Source organism: Saimiri boliviensis, chromosome 21 (assembly GCF_048565385.1).
Source record: "Saimiri boliviensis isolate mSaiBol1 chromosome 21, mSaiBol1.pri, whole genome shotgun sequence".
In the NCBI taxonomy this organism is placed as follows: Eukaryota; Metazoa; Chordata; class Mammalia; order Primates; family Cebidae; genus Saimiri; species Saimiri boliviensis.
Window position 1 is genome coordinate 26,762,526 of NC_133469.1, and position 13,566 is coordinate 26,776,091.

The window sequence follows — 13,566 nt, forward strand, 5'->3', positions numbered from 1 at the left end:
GGCTTGGACTCAGCTCCTCCCTGCTCAGCAGCCGCAGCACTGTGTCCTCTGCCATGTAGAGGGGGTTCTGCCCTAGTGGCTAGTGATCGTCCGTGGAACCTGCATGGCGGGCCCGGTGTGCAGCGGCCTCCACACATTAGCAGGAGTCCGCCCTGCCTACCAGCCCACCTAAACCTCTTCCGGGCAGCACAGGCCCCTTAGCTGTTGCCCCCAGGTGGGGCGGTCACTCCTAGATCCTCCATCCTTCCTAGATCCTCTGTCCCTCCCGCCTGCGGTTCAGCTGCCTTATGCTGACTAGGGTGGCCCTGAGGGGATCCTTCTGTAGCTGAGTTACTGACCTGCTGGGGGCCTGCGGGCCCCTTACACAATGCAGCTCCCCTCAATGCGGAGCTGGCTTTGCTGCTCTCCAGGGCAGCACCTCTGGGGAGGGCAACATTTCTACCTGGACAAGTTCCAGAATCTGAGGGAAGGCTAAGTTGGTGAAAGGGGGAAGCTGTGAGATTCCAGGGAGAGAGGAGAGATCCCAGAAGGATCCCCCACACCCCTCCAGTACCCTCAAAGGGCTTCGGTCCTGGGCGTAGGCACCATGCACTGCCCCAGCAGCCCGCCTGGCCAGCTCTGTGGCCACAGGCCCCCAGGGCCGGCACTTCCTGCAGCCTTGGGGTAGCCTGGCATCTATTTTAGGTTGTCCCCTAGTTGAGGAACTGGAGCAGACAGAACCGGTCTCAACATGCTGGCAGCCACTGTCCTGTACATAAGGTGGGTGAGGACAGACTCCTGGGTTGCTAAGATGCAGGACTTGATTCTGGCAAGAGGTGTGACCCCAATAGGTCTGGACTTTACTGGGCTTCTATAGGAGGCTGGGCTGGGTACAGGAGAGGACTCCACTTTCCCGGCCTGGCCGGCCCCTCAGGCTGGGAGTGCGTCAGGGAGCAGCATGCTGTGAGGCAGTGGGAGGGGTGTCGAGAGACTGGCCATAGCCAGGCCCAGAGCAAGTGCTGAAAGCTGGTCTTTGTCTCCACGCCCTCGTGTGTGAGGAGGCGGTGGCAGAGGGTCCGCAATCTTGGGATCTGAGTTTAGAAGGCAGATAAGAAGGGCCCCGGCAGACACCCACCAGGCAGGAAGCACATGTGCCCCGAGGGGAAGGACAGGCCATCACACCGCCCTGTCGCACCAGAGGCTTCTGCCAGTATGAGCGATGAGGAGTTGTTGGGACACACGGGTCCTCCCCAGGTCGGCCACCAACACTTGTGATGTGCTGGGCTGTTTCCACCTCTGCAAAGCAGGGGCCCCTCCTGGGCCCTCCTGTTAGGCACCCTCTCTGACCTGGGGTGCAGAGGCCTGGCGGGTCACAGGGCTGAGGGCACAGGAAGATTGGGCAGGTGGTGTAGAACCATCAGGATGATGAATGGCCAGCCCCAGTATGAGGGGCTGCAGAGGACTGTGTGCCCACCCTGGGGCCAGGGTTCCACTCCCCTCGGGGCCTGCTTCCCCGTCTACACCGATCATTCCCAAGGCCAGGTTGCTACTCAGTTGCTGTTTGTCCTGACACCCAGAAGCAGATACCGAGTGGGGTGAATATCTTGAGTGTGTGGAGGTGAATGGGAGGAGGGGGCTGCCCCTCCACTTGTAATGGTGGCAGTGACTCGGGAGATCACTTTCTCCACGACTCTTCTGCCTTTGCAGGACCTCTGTTAGGATAAACGGGAGCCCTGTGAGGTCCCTGGGGAGCACCTGGGGTGACCCGGTCGGTTTCCAGGGACCCTTCCCAGTGCTCACCGGCTGCTTGTCCTGGGCCTGGCATGTCTTGCTCCTGATGCAGCTCAGCTGGCCCCAGAGCAAACAATGAGGGCCAGAGGCCACCAGGTGCATCCTGGGCAGGAACAAAGGGCCGGAATCCTGGAGCAGGGGAGGCTCAGCTGGTCCCGCCGCCTGGCCTGAGGAGCCTGGGCCTGGATGGAAGGAAGGGTGGGCGTCCACAGTCTTTTCAAAGCCTGCCTGGGGCTGGGCAGGGAAACCAAGACCCAGAGCCAGAAGCTGGGGCTTGCCAGGGGCCTCCCTGTGCCTACCAAGGGGCAGTGGTTGCACTCGGCTCTGCCCCCACCCTTGCTGCTCCTTTGGGCCTCAGGTGGGGTGGCGGCCCAGGACCTGCACGGGGCCCTCCCCCTGCCCCACAGCCTTGATATCTGAGGACAGCACTCAGCTGAAGTGGGCACGGGGCTGGTGAGGGGACAGCAAGGCCAAGACTGAGGAGGTGGCCTTAAGGTGCATGGTGCCAAAAACATGGGCCCCTCTGTGGAGAAGGCAGGCCAGCCCATGGGGCAGGCAGTTTGGGAGCAGCCCTCCTGGGTGCCGTTCCCCACCCCTGAACTGAACAGCCTGGCCGGTGCCCAGTCTCTGGGCAGTGGCATCGCTGGAGACCTGGGCCAAGGCACCTGACAGATGACACAAGACTGTGGGGCTCTCTGCTTCTGAAGGGCCAGGGAGGAGCCGGTAGGGGAAGGGTGGAGTCCTGGCATGAGCCTGCCCCTCACAGCCTCCTTGGCACTGGCTCCTGGGCTAGCCCTGGGGACTGTGGAGCTGGTTCTGGGGCTGGAACCACTCCAGGCCCTGCCTGACCACCCCCGGCCTCAGGACACAACTCTCTACCAGCGCCAGTGCTGAGGCATGGAACTGCCCCTTGAGCCCTAAAGGTGAATGTTAGGGGCTTTGGTACTGTGACGCTGAGGACCAGCTTTGGAACAAAGCCATTCGCTCCCTGCATGAGAACGTTGGGGCCGCACCCTTCCTGCTATGGGACTGGCATGCCCATGGCCAGACCATGCATGGGAACGACCACGCGGTAAGGGTGCAGGCCCCAGGATGGGAATGGAGAGGAGTCTTCAGAGTCCACACTGGGGTTCAAGAGAGACCCCAGAATCGGCTGAGGGCTGGTTTCTGCCTCGTGAGCCTCCGAGGACCCCTCAGGAAGACTGAGAATGCTCCGTGTATGTTTGCTGGGTGAGGGTTTGAGCGAATCAGCATCCAGCAGGTGTGGCCGGGAGGGGTTTGTCCCTACTATGCGAGAGGTTTTACCTCATGGGGATCCCCAGAAGCAAGGATGGGGAGCCAAGGATGGGGGCAGGGGTGGGCCCCATGGCCGGCATCATCCCTCACCCCTACCTCATGGTCTGGCCTAACCTCCATGGGGCAGGGGGAGCAGGGCAGACATAACATTCATTTTACCATTGAGGATATGGGTCCTGGAAGGTCTAGGAAAGCCCCAGCCTCTGGTCCCAGGGCGGTGTCCCCACCCAGAGGGGGCGTTCCTCCACTAGGGAAAGCCAGAGCCATGGGAGAATGAGGGCAGGCGAGCTCCTTTGAATAGAGGGTCAGCATAGGTCAGGATGAGAGAGAGGGGGGCACCAGGGCCAGGTCTCTTTGGAAAGACCTGGGGACAGCACCCCGAGAGTCTCATGTGGGCCTCACCCCTTGGAGGTTTTTTTTGTTTTTTTTTTTTTTGTTTTGTTTTTTTTTTGAGATGGAGTTTCGCTCTTGTTACCCAGGCTGGAGTGCAATGGCGCGATCTCGGCTCACCGCAACCTCCGCCTCCTGGGCTCAGGCAATTCTCCTGCCTCAGCCTCCCGAGTAGCTGGGATTACAGGCACGTGCCACCATGCCCAGCTAATTTTTTGTATTTTTAGTAGAGACGGGGTTTCACTATGTTGACCGGGATGGTCTCGATCTCTCGACCTTGTGATCCACCCGCCTCGGCCTCCCAAAGTGCTGGGATTACAGGCTTGAGCCACCGCGCCCGGCCAAATTCAAGCTGTGTGGGTCCTCACACATTCCAGGCTTTTCTCCACCTTGCAAGGGCCCCACTGGACGTTAGGGAACGGCAGAACCAGGAGAGCAGGACTAGCTGAATGAGAAAGGGGCTAAGGCTTTGAACCAGGTATAAAGCCAGGGACACTGCTGGATGATCAAGGCTGTGTCTGGGCATGGGCTCCATGCCCCTCCCAGCACACTGGCCAGGTGCCTGTGCAACCACTGCCCACTCACCCTTTCCTCCCTGTGGTGGCTGCTGTGAAAGAGGTCATGCCCCCATTCTGCCCTCAGCCTTAGGGGCCAGCCTGGCCCTGGGCAAGCCCCCCCAGCCTGGGCCTCTAGCCACTACCCGACCAGTCCCCAGAGGTTCTAGAATTGCAAGAGTTCCCAAAAGCCTTTGGCCACCAACACTCCAGCTGTCTGACGTAGGCTGTCTTACCGTGAACAAAATTGCAATTAGTCCACATCCATCCAGAAGCAAGGATAGAAGGTGGGTCCCCTTGCATAGTCTGGAGGGCTGGATTTGAGGTTGTTCCCAACTGGAAGCCTCCAGTGGGAGGTGGGGGTGAGAGGGGGCGGGGGTGGGAATTCCCAGCCTCAGGCTCCAAAATTCCCAGTCTACGGTGCATACAGGACTCCTTGCCTCCTTGTTCAGGGAAGTGGGGGAGGATCAGGGCCACACTGGGCACCAGGAGCTGGAACAAGAGGGTCTCTGGCCCAGAGTCTGGGATGGGGAGAGGCAAAGGGGACAGTGGAAATTGGGGACATATATCTGAACTGAGATACCAGCCCCTGGCCGGGCTCAGGAAGGGCAGGGCTAATGGTGGGGAGCTGAACAAGGGCCAGGCAGGGCCTTGAGTGCTGTGTTCAGGAGGCTGGTCTTTATCCTCAGGACCTGGGGAGCAGGTGGGCACGGCTGGACACTGGAGAAGGGGTGACACGGGGGCACAGATCTAGCCCAGCTCTGATAAGGAACAGCAGAGTTCCACAGGACTGGGGCAGCAGAGGTGGCAGTGGGGACTTCTTAGAAAAGAGGGAGGCTGGGTGCACTGGCTCATGCCTGTATTCCCAGAACTTTGGGAAGCCGAGGCGGGTGGATCACCTGAGGTCAGGAGTTTGAGACCAGCCTGACCAACATGGTGAAACCCTGTCTCTACTAAAAATACAAAAATTAGCCGGGTGTGGTGGCACGTGCCTGTAACCCCAGCTGCTCCGAAGGCTGAGGCAGGAGTATCGCTTGAACCGGGGAAGCAGAGATTGCAGGGAGCCGAGATCGTGCTACTGCTTTCCAGCCTGGGCGGCAGAGCAAGAGTCCGTCTCAAAAAAAAAAAAAAAAAAAAAAATGAAGAAATAAAAGTGGGAGTGTGGGGGTGGGGCCCAGAGCGCTCCGAGGGGCGGGGAAGGGGACTCCCAGGCCCCAGGTCTCCTGGAAGGGAGGGGATGTGGCGCTGAGGAGGCGGCGGGACTGATGCGAGGCCGGGAAGAGCGCGCTGGGGGGCTGAGGGCGGGGGATGCGGCGCGGTCCAGGCCAGGAACACCTGCGGGCTCCACCTGCCAGGAACACCTGCGGGCCTCGCGGTCCGACGCCTCCGGTCCCGCACCGGCCTCGGTTTCCCCGTGCAGCGGGGCGGGGCGGGGGCAGCGCGGGTCTCAAAGCTGCCTGCAGGGGGCGCCCGTGAGCGGCGCGGCCGAAGCCGGAGCCCGAGCGGCCGCCGAGACAGCGGGAGCAGGCGCGCGAGCCGCAGGTCAGCCGGGGTGCCGGGTCTGGGGTGCGGAGTCCCGGGTGCCGGGGTGTGGAGTCCCGGGTGCCGGGGGTCCGGGGCTGGCGGCCGGGCGGCGTGGGGCCGTCGGGGGTGCGCGGCCATGAGGGCTGGGAGGCTGGGGTTCCCTCCCCTCCGGGTTCCTTTCCCGCCGCCCCGAGACCAGTTCCCCGGCGCGGGTCCGAGTCCTGCCCCGCGGCGGCGCCGGACGGCCTGGGCACGGCCAGGCACTCACGTCCCGGGCACAGTCCCGGCGCCGCGTGCGGACCCCCCGAGCCGCCCCAAACTGCCCCGGAAGGCGCGCGGGGTAGGCGGGGAGCGGAGGCAAGTGCGGCGGCCGGCGCGGCGCGGGGTGCGGAGCCGCAGGTGGCGGGCGGGGAGCGTCCGTCCGTCCGTCCGTCCAGGCGCCACGGACCGGCCCCGCGCGCTCGCGTGACCCTTCCGGGAGCTCCTCCAGCGGGGATGGGCTGGGGGCGCAGCGGCGCGGGCCGGACCCCGCGGCGGAGGAGGATCCCCGGGTGGAGGGGCCGGGCCGAGGCCGGTTCCCCGGGGAAGGTGCGGCGCGGGCAGAGGCACCCGAGCGCCCGGGCGAGCCGAGGAAGGGGCGGTCTGGAACGCTAGGCCGAGCGCGGGCGCGTCCCGTGGACAGTGGTGGCGGGAACTGGGTTTGGGGGACACAGGCGAGGACGGGGGACGGGCAGGGGTGGGTGCGTGCCTCGGACTGGCCCTGGCGGTCTGCATGGCTGCCGCGAGCGGAGGTAGGAATGGCGGGAATGGTGGCGGCTCTCGAGGGATTTGGCGTCAGGCGGCCCGAGGGCTCGAGGAGGCGGCGGCCGTGGGCCGGCAGAGCTGAGATCCCTGCGTTGAGCTGCCCCGACTGTGCCGTGGGAGAAGGAGGGAGACCCAGGGCTGGGTCCTGGGCTTGCGGAGTCGGGGCCGGCAGAGAGGAGCAGGTGTTCGTGGCCCTCAGGGAGGGTGGGCCACAGCTCGAGCCAGCTCTCCGTCCCCATGCTGAGGCAGCACCTCCTCTCCTGGGCTCTGCCCCCACCAGGGCCCTCTCCCCTCCTGCGGGGCGCTCAGGCCGCCTCCACTCCACTCCGGCTCCCCCGGGTGCCCCGGCCCCGGGAACCATGGCGGAGAGCTCTGTGGAGCACCGCGGGCCGGGGAGGCTGTTGCAGGGTCGGGGCGTCCTCACTGGCCCTGCTTTGGCCGCTCCCGGAGGCCTTGGGTGGGGCTGGGGAGGCTGGGCCCTGTGGGCAGCCCCCACTCCGAGCCGGCAGATCCACGCCAGTCCACAGCCACGGTGTCTGTCCCTCCTTGTCCTGCCCTTGCTTTTGGGGGTCTCCCAGGCTCCCCCCAGTCCTAGTGTTTCTCAGGCAAAACCCAGCCACTGCTTCCCCATCCGCGTCCCGTCTCCTCAGTGCTGAGCTGGCTGCGCCGTGAGCTTCCCTGTTGGTTGCCTCGAGGAGGCTGGGGACAGCCCGGACACCCCTGGCGGGAGGCGGGCGTTGGGCCAGGCTGACCTGGCTGGTCTTGGGGCTGTGAAGTGCAGACCCCCAAATACAGCCGGGGTCCTACCTCCGGGAGTCCGCGGTGGACCAGGGCAGTCGCAATGACTGCCTCGTGGGCAACCCGATGGGTTGGAGATTTCTTTCAGTGTCCTCATCTGCGTTCTGGTCTTGCCTCCCCGACTCACTCCCTAGACAGGTCGCAGCCCCCCGGAAATCCGCTATCTCATCTGTAGAACAAGGACGATCTTAGCAATGCTTAATGTGGAAAGGCTTTGACTTGGAAGCGAGCGGGGGAAGGTTTAGGGCAGACCAGAGGGCCGGTTAGGGGTGCGTGCTGGAGCTGGGGAACCGGGGAGGGAGGGTGTTACCCTTGAGGGTCAGGGGACACCACAGGGATTCCTGGTGGCAGAGGGACATGTGAACAGTGGTTGGCTTGGGAGCAAGCATGTGGCTCGAGGTCATCAGTCCTGCCAAGTCCAGGTGGGGGCCTGGGCAGCGCCTGCCATGTGGGACCAAAGCCCCTGGTGGTGCTCAGCTGTCTTGACACCCCAAAGGTGGTCTTGGTACCCTGTCACCAACCTAATTCCTGAGCTACCTAACCCCAAATGAGTTAGAATTGCTATCTCAACCGTTTTTGCGGGTTCTGTCTTGTCTGGTGTAGTGCAAACTGGGCCCTGAGCACACAGGAGAGCAGAGGAAGGACAGGCAGACAGACAGACGGATGGATGAAGGCGGGAAGCACAGGCCGAGGGGATTTGGGGCATGTGTGGTGGGGAGGCTGCAGAGAGGAGACCGCACAGGCAGGAGCTGAGCTGGTCAAAGGGAGGGTTCTAGCCCCCAGGGGAAGGGTCTGGGCCACTGACAGGAGGGGCTTGGCCCGAGGGCCTTGGTCCCAGGAGGTGGGTGGTCTGGAGGTTGCAGGGAGCAGAGGGTCTGAGATGGGGAAGGAAATGGAGCTGGGTGGGCTACAGAGAGGAGTGCCCACACAACTGCCCACCTCCTGCACCGGGCCTGGGGCCCTGGGTGGTGGGAAGGGGCAGTTCCATGGCAGAGAGGGAGGCCAGCCCCTGCAGCCTGGACACTGTGGCTCCCGCCACAGGGGAGGATCAGGTGGAGGGAGAAGCAGGAGAGCAGCTGCCCCTTGGCCCAGCACAGGGGGCGATGGGAGTCCTGGGAAAGCAGGACCCCGGCCTTGAGCCTCGGCAGGCCTTTTCTCTGCTAGAATCTTATCTCCTCTCTCTCTTTACCTCCTTCTCCACATCCCACCCAGATGCCCCCCCTCTGAATCGCCATGGGGATTCTCTCAGGCCCCACCCCTCCTGCAGGACAGGCCTGTTCTAGGAGTCACTGGGCAGGGGCGGCTGCTGCCCTTCTGTGCCCCACCCCTTGGAAGCGCTGCTGCAACCCTGGTCTTTGTCATCAGCTGTCACCTGGCGGAGAGGCTGCCAGAGTTGGCCAAGCAGAGGGAGGCCAGTAGTGTCACTTGATGCCTCCTCTGGTGTCTGGGCAGGAGACTTCTCCCCAGAGGCCCCAGGCTGGTATCTGTCTGCCCCTGTGTCACAGGAGGACTCGCCTCTGGCCCCTCAGTAGGCTCTGCAAACCCTGAGCCAGTCTTGGGGAGGCTGTGCAGTGGGAAAGAAGCAGTGGCCAGTCTCTGCTAGGTCACCCTGCCCTCCTGTCAGCCTCGGGGCTGCCTTGTCACACCTGCCCAAGGACCCACCGGCCGGTCCTCACCCCTCCCACCCTCGGTGTAGTCACTCTGGGGCTTCCTGAGGCCCTGCACCCAGCACCATCCCTTCAAGCCTCCCGAACTGTCCCGCCCAGGCCTACTAGGCTCTGTGTCCTCGGGGCCATCTAGAAACACTCCCTTGTCCCCACTTCAGCGGCATAGTACCTGTCGCCTGCCATCTGAGGGAGGTGCAGGTGCCGATCCTTCACGTAACCTGATGTGCCTCACCGCAGCCTTCATACACGTGAGCAGCCTCATGCAGAAGGGAAGCTCTGCCCGGGTCTTGGGGACTATGACATGGAGCAGGAGCCGCCCCCAGCCAGGCTGCTTTCAGCACAGCGTGGGCCCACAGCACCTTCATGTGGGGTGCGGCCCTTGGAGGAGGGCTGTCAGGTGAAGCATCCTGTGAGGGGGTGAGTGGCCTCCAGGTGTGGAGGGGTGGGGCTGTGACCTCCCTGGCCCCTGGCCTGGACACATGGGGGTGTGGGGAGCAGGAGCTGCAGCCCCCAGTGCTGGCCCTGGGGTGTAATGTGGAGGCTGCTCTGTGAGGCGGGCTCAGGGCCTTAGTCTCCAGCTGCACGGAGCTCGGTCTCGGCCCCATCTTGCCCACATCCTGCCACCAAGAGCAGAGAGCTGCAGCCGCACCAGGGCTGTGGGGGAGGGGTGCCAGGCATCTCTGGGTCCTGGGCCCAGTCTGCACCCAGCACCTGAAGTGGGGGCCACCAGGCAGCCCCGGAGGGCAGGAAGGAAGTGGAGCCCACACTGGGTGGACGCTGGGTGGCTACTTGCCGCTGGGCAGTGAGGAAGGCACCTTTGCTGAAGAGTTTGGGAGGGGTTCAGGGATCCTGTGGCCCTAGTTTGGGCCACCCCAAAAGCCAGTCATAGCGGGGGCCCTCGACCTGCTGTGCCCCTGCTGAGCCCCACAAGCCACTTGCTGATGCTTCTCACAAGCCACTTGCTGATGCTTCTCAGTCCGCCCCGTGCCTCTCAAGTGTTTTCTCCTAGACTCGGTCTGTTGGTGGCATTTCTGTGAGGACTCCTCAGTGCTAGCCTCCTGTGTGTGCCTGAGGCCCGTCACATCCCCTTTCCATCCCTCTGCTTTTCAGTCCCTGGATGTGATAAGATTTCTTGCTCATATCCACCTGTCCTTGCTCATTTCTGCCAGTTGGTTCAGAAGTTCTCATTCTTGTCCGCGGATGCCATTCCTTGCTTTGCCTCTTTGGAGATCCTAAAGGTCTCTGAAATCATTATTAGATTACTGCCTTACCTTCCTTTCTTTTGCAATGAATTCGTCTCTCTATTTTTTATTCTGTTGATTACCTTTCTTAGCCTTCACTTACCTCCTGTGCTTTAAAATTGATTTGTAACTCATCTTAGGTGAGCCAAGGTTGTGGAGACAGGGAGTGACGTGCGGTGCCTGAGGCCACAGGGCAGCAGCCACCTCCCAGGAATGTCCTGGATCCTTTCCTCCTTGGAGGTCCCCTGCCATATGCTCAGGGCCCAGATGGGGCCAGGCACAGCAGCAGGCAGCACATCTCCCTGTGGCCCAGCAGTTGGGGTGCTGCCAGCCCTGGTAGAGGTACTTGGTAAACAATTGTTACGGGAAGGTAGCAGGCGGGTTCTTAGGCTGGGGCTCTGGAGCCCAGGAACAGGCCGGCATGGCTGGAGCGGGTCCGAGTTCCTGCACTGTGCCCTGTTCGTTGCCCTTAGCCGCCCTCAGGAGCAGGTGTGCAGGGCACTGCCTAGAAGCTGGTGGGCACCACTGTGCAGCAGGCTCTGGGGGGTATAGCCACCATCTGGGCATGTGTACAGAGGGCCTTGATAGTGTGACATATGAGGAACCGGAAAAAGTGGGCTAGGAGATGTGTGGGTTTTGATTAAATGGAGTTTTAATTAAAGTGGCCGAGCTGGGGGAGGTGAGGAAGGGAGGCAGCATCAGCTTTGAGTCTGACCGTGTGGAATCCTATGGGGTTGTTCTTTTTTTTTTTTTTTTAGATGGAGTTTCGCTCTTGTTACCCAGGCTGGAGTGCAATGGCACGATCTCGGCTCACTGCAACCTCCGCCTCCTGGGTTCGGGCAATTCTCCTGCCTCAGCCTCCCGAGTAGCTGGGATTACAGGCACGCGCCACCATGCCCAGCTAATATTTTGTATTTTTAGTAGAGACGGGGTTTCACCATGTTGACCAGGATGGTCTCGATCTCTTGACCTCGTGATCCACCCGCCTCGGCCTCCCGAAGTGCTGGGATTACAGGCTTGAGCCACCGCGCCCGGCGGGGTTGTTCTTTCGAGAGGCATTATGCACATTCCGCAACATGAGTCCCCTGTTTATATGGGACAGTGTTTGCCCTCTGCCCCAACGAGGGGCAGTCACAGCATTACATTATTAATATTTAATTTCCCCTCCTGGTTAGCAACAGATGACTCAAGGATTAATTAGATGTACAGGACCAACAGAGAGGGAAAGGAAATTGCCAGATCCTGGCCCCTCCCTGGGGCCTCTGACCTTCCGGTCACTCTGGGAGGCTTCTGAGGGAGGGGAGTGGAGGCCCAGGAGCCCTCCTGCTGCCATGCTGTGGGCACGGCCCCAGGCCTGCATCACCCTCCAGTGCTCTTGGTGAGGCCGGGAGAGGTCGCTTCACACCGTTGGGCCTCAGCTTCCTCATCTGTAAAATGGGCTTTGTGGGACCAGCAAGATCACAGATGACAGTCGTTTCCCAAGCTCCTAAGCAGGCTGCACAAGATGTGTTCGAGGGTCCAGTGCAGTGCTGGCCTCTAGGCAGGTGGCCCCTGGAACAGCGTATGGTTTGACAGCTCAGCGGTAACTGGCACCATGGCCAGCTGACTCTGCGTTGCTCCCCAGTTCTGGTCCACGACACATTAGTAGCCTGAAGGGGGAGAATTTACACTGCAGGAATCAGCCTGTAAGTCAGGGCACCCCCCGGCCTGGGGCCGATTTGCCAACCTGTGACTGGGTAGCTCCCAGCCTCCCCCCAGGAACGCACGTCTCCTCCCCTGCCTGCCCCAAGGGTGCCTCTGGCTCCACCGATCTGCTTTGCTCAGGGCGAAGAAAGGCACAGCCAAGAGTGGATTCTGGCTTGGCAGGGGCCCGGGTTGCCTGTGGGTCCGGGCAAGCCTTACCCAGGATGTGCTGGCAGCAGCTGGGAGAGCCTGCAGGAGCATGGTCCAGAGCTGCATCAGCCTTCTAGCCTGGGCTGGTCAGATTGGCAGAAGGCTGTGGTGTCCTTCAGCGCAGATGCCCTAGAGAGGGCAGTGGTGGGAGGCAGGATGCCTGGGTAGTGGCGGCTCTTCAGTGGTTCACTGGGCCTCACTGGGCAGTGGCCTGTCGCTGCTGCTGGTGGTGCTAAGTCTGGGAGGCCACCTTGGGGCCAAAGGCCAGGCACCGGGGTAGGAGGCAGCCCAGGTCCAGCACCAGCTTCACTTGTACCTGTTGGGCAGGGGCCTGTCGTGAGTCAGGGGGGCCTGAAGGCTGCTCGGGGAGAGGCCAGGAGCATCAGGGATAACTGTGTTCCGTGAGTGTGGCCAAGGATGGTGCCAGGAGACTTGGTCTGGCATGTCCCTGCCAGCGACACGCTTTGTGAGTGGCTGCCTGGGAAGTGCACCGTGCAAAGCAGGGATTTGGGAGGACCCAGCCCTTTCCAACTGCTGCAGACCTCCGCTTCTGCAGGGTCTCTGGCTCTGCACTCTCCTCCCTCCTCTCACTTCTGTGTCAGAGGCTCCATTCCAAGCCTCCTCGTGGGGGCAAAAGGGCCCACTGGGTGCAGAACCTCCAGGCCCAGCTCTGGCTACAGCCTCTGCTGATCTTGTTTCAGCCTCCTGAGGTGCGGATGGTATTGGAGTTATAGGGACAGTTGGGGTCCATCTGTTTGAGCTCCATCACATGGACAGTGGGGCAGAGGGGAGCCTGGCCCTTTGAACAGGGCTTGGGAGCAGGAGTGACCTTCTTTCCCAGTTGCCAGGCCTGCTCCATCCCTCATGTCCTGGAGGAGAGAGAGATGAGGTGGCTGGTGAGTCCACATGAAAGGCAGACGGGTGGTGGCTGCTGGCTACACACCCATAGGGCCCCATGAGGGTTCAGGACTAGAGGGGGTAGATCTGGGGGCCTCTTAGCTCTCAAAGAGAGGTCGTTTAATGGGCAGAGGTCCGCTTGGACCCAGACCATTCACAGGTTGGAGGGGGACACTGGGAGTTGGGGCTGGGCTCAGGCCTGCTAGGGAACCAAGACTTCTCAGGGAGCCATTTAAAATCTGTTTCCTTCTCATAGAATCATGGGTGAGGGCCAGGTGAGGTGGCTCACACCTGTAATCCCGGCACTTTGGGAGGCCGAGGTAGGCGGATTACCTGAGGTCAGGAGTTTGAGACCAGCCTGGCCAACATGGTGAAACCCCGTCTCTACTAAAAATACCAAAAATTAGCTGGGCGTCGTAGTGGACACCTGTAATCCCAGCTACTCGGGAGGCTAAGGCAGGAGAATAGCTTGAACCCGGAAGGTGGAGGTTGCAGTGAGCCGAGATCATGCCACTGCCCTCCAGCCTGGGCAACAAGAGCAAAACCATCTAAGAAGAAAAAAAGGAATCATGAGTGAGAGCTGGCATGGTCCCTAGAAGTCATTTGGAGTCCAGCCACCTCACCGTATCAATGAAGAAACTGAGGCCCAGAAAAGAAAAGCATTCTTGCCCAGACTCCCCCAGTGAGTCCTGGCTCAGTACTTGCTTTCTGCCGGGGACCAAATTCTAGTCA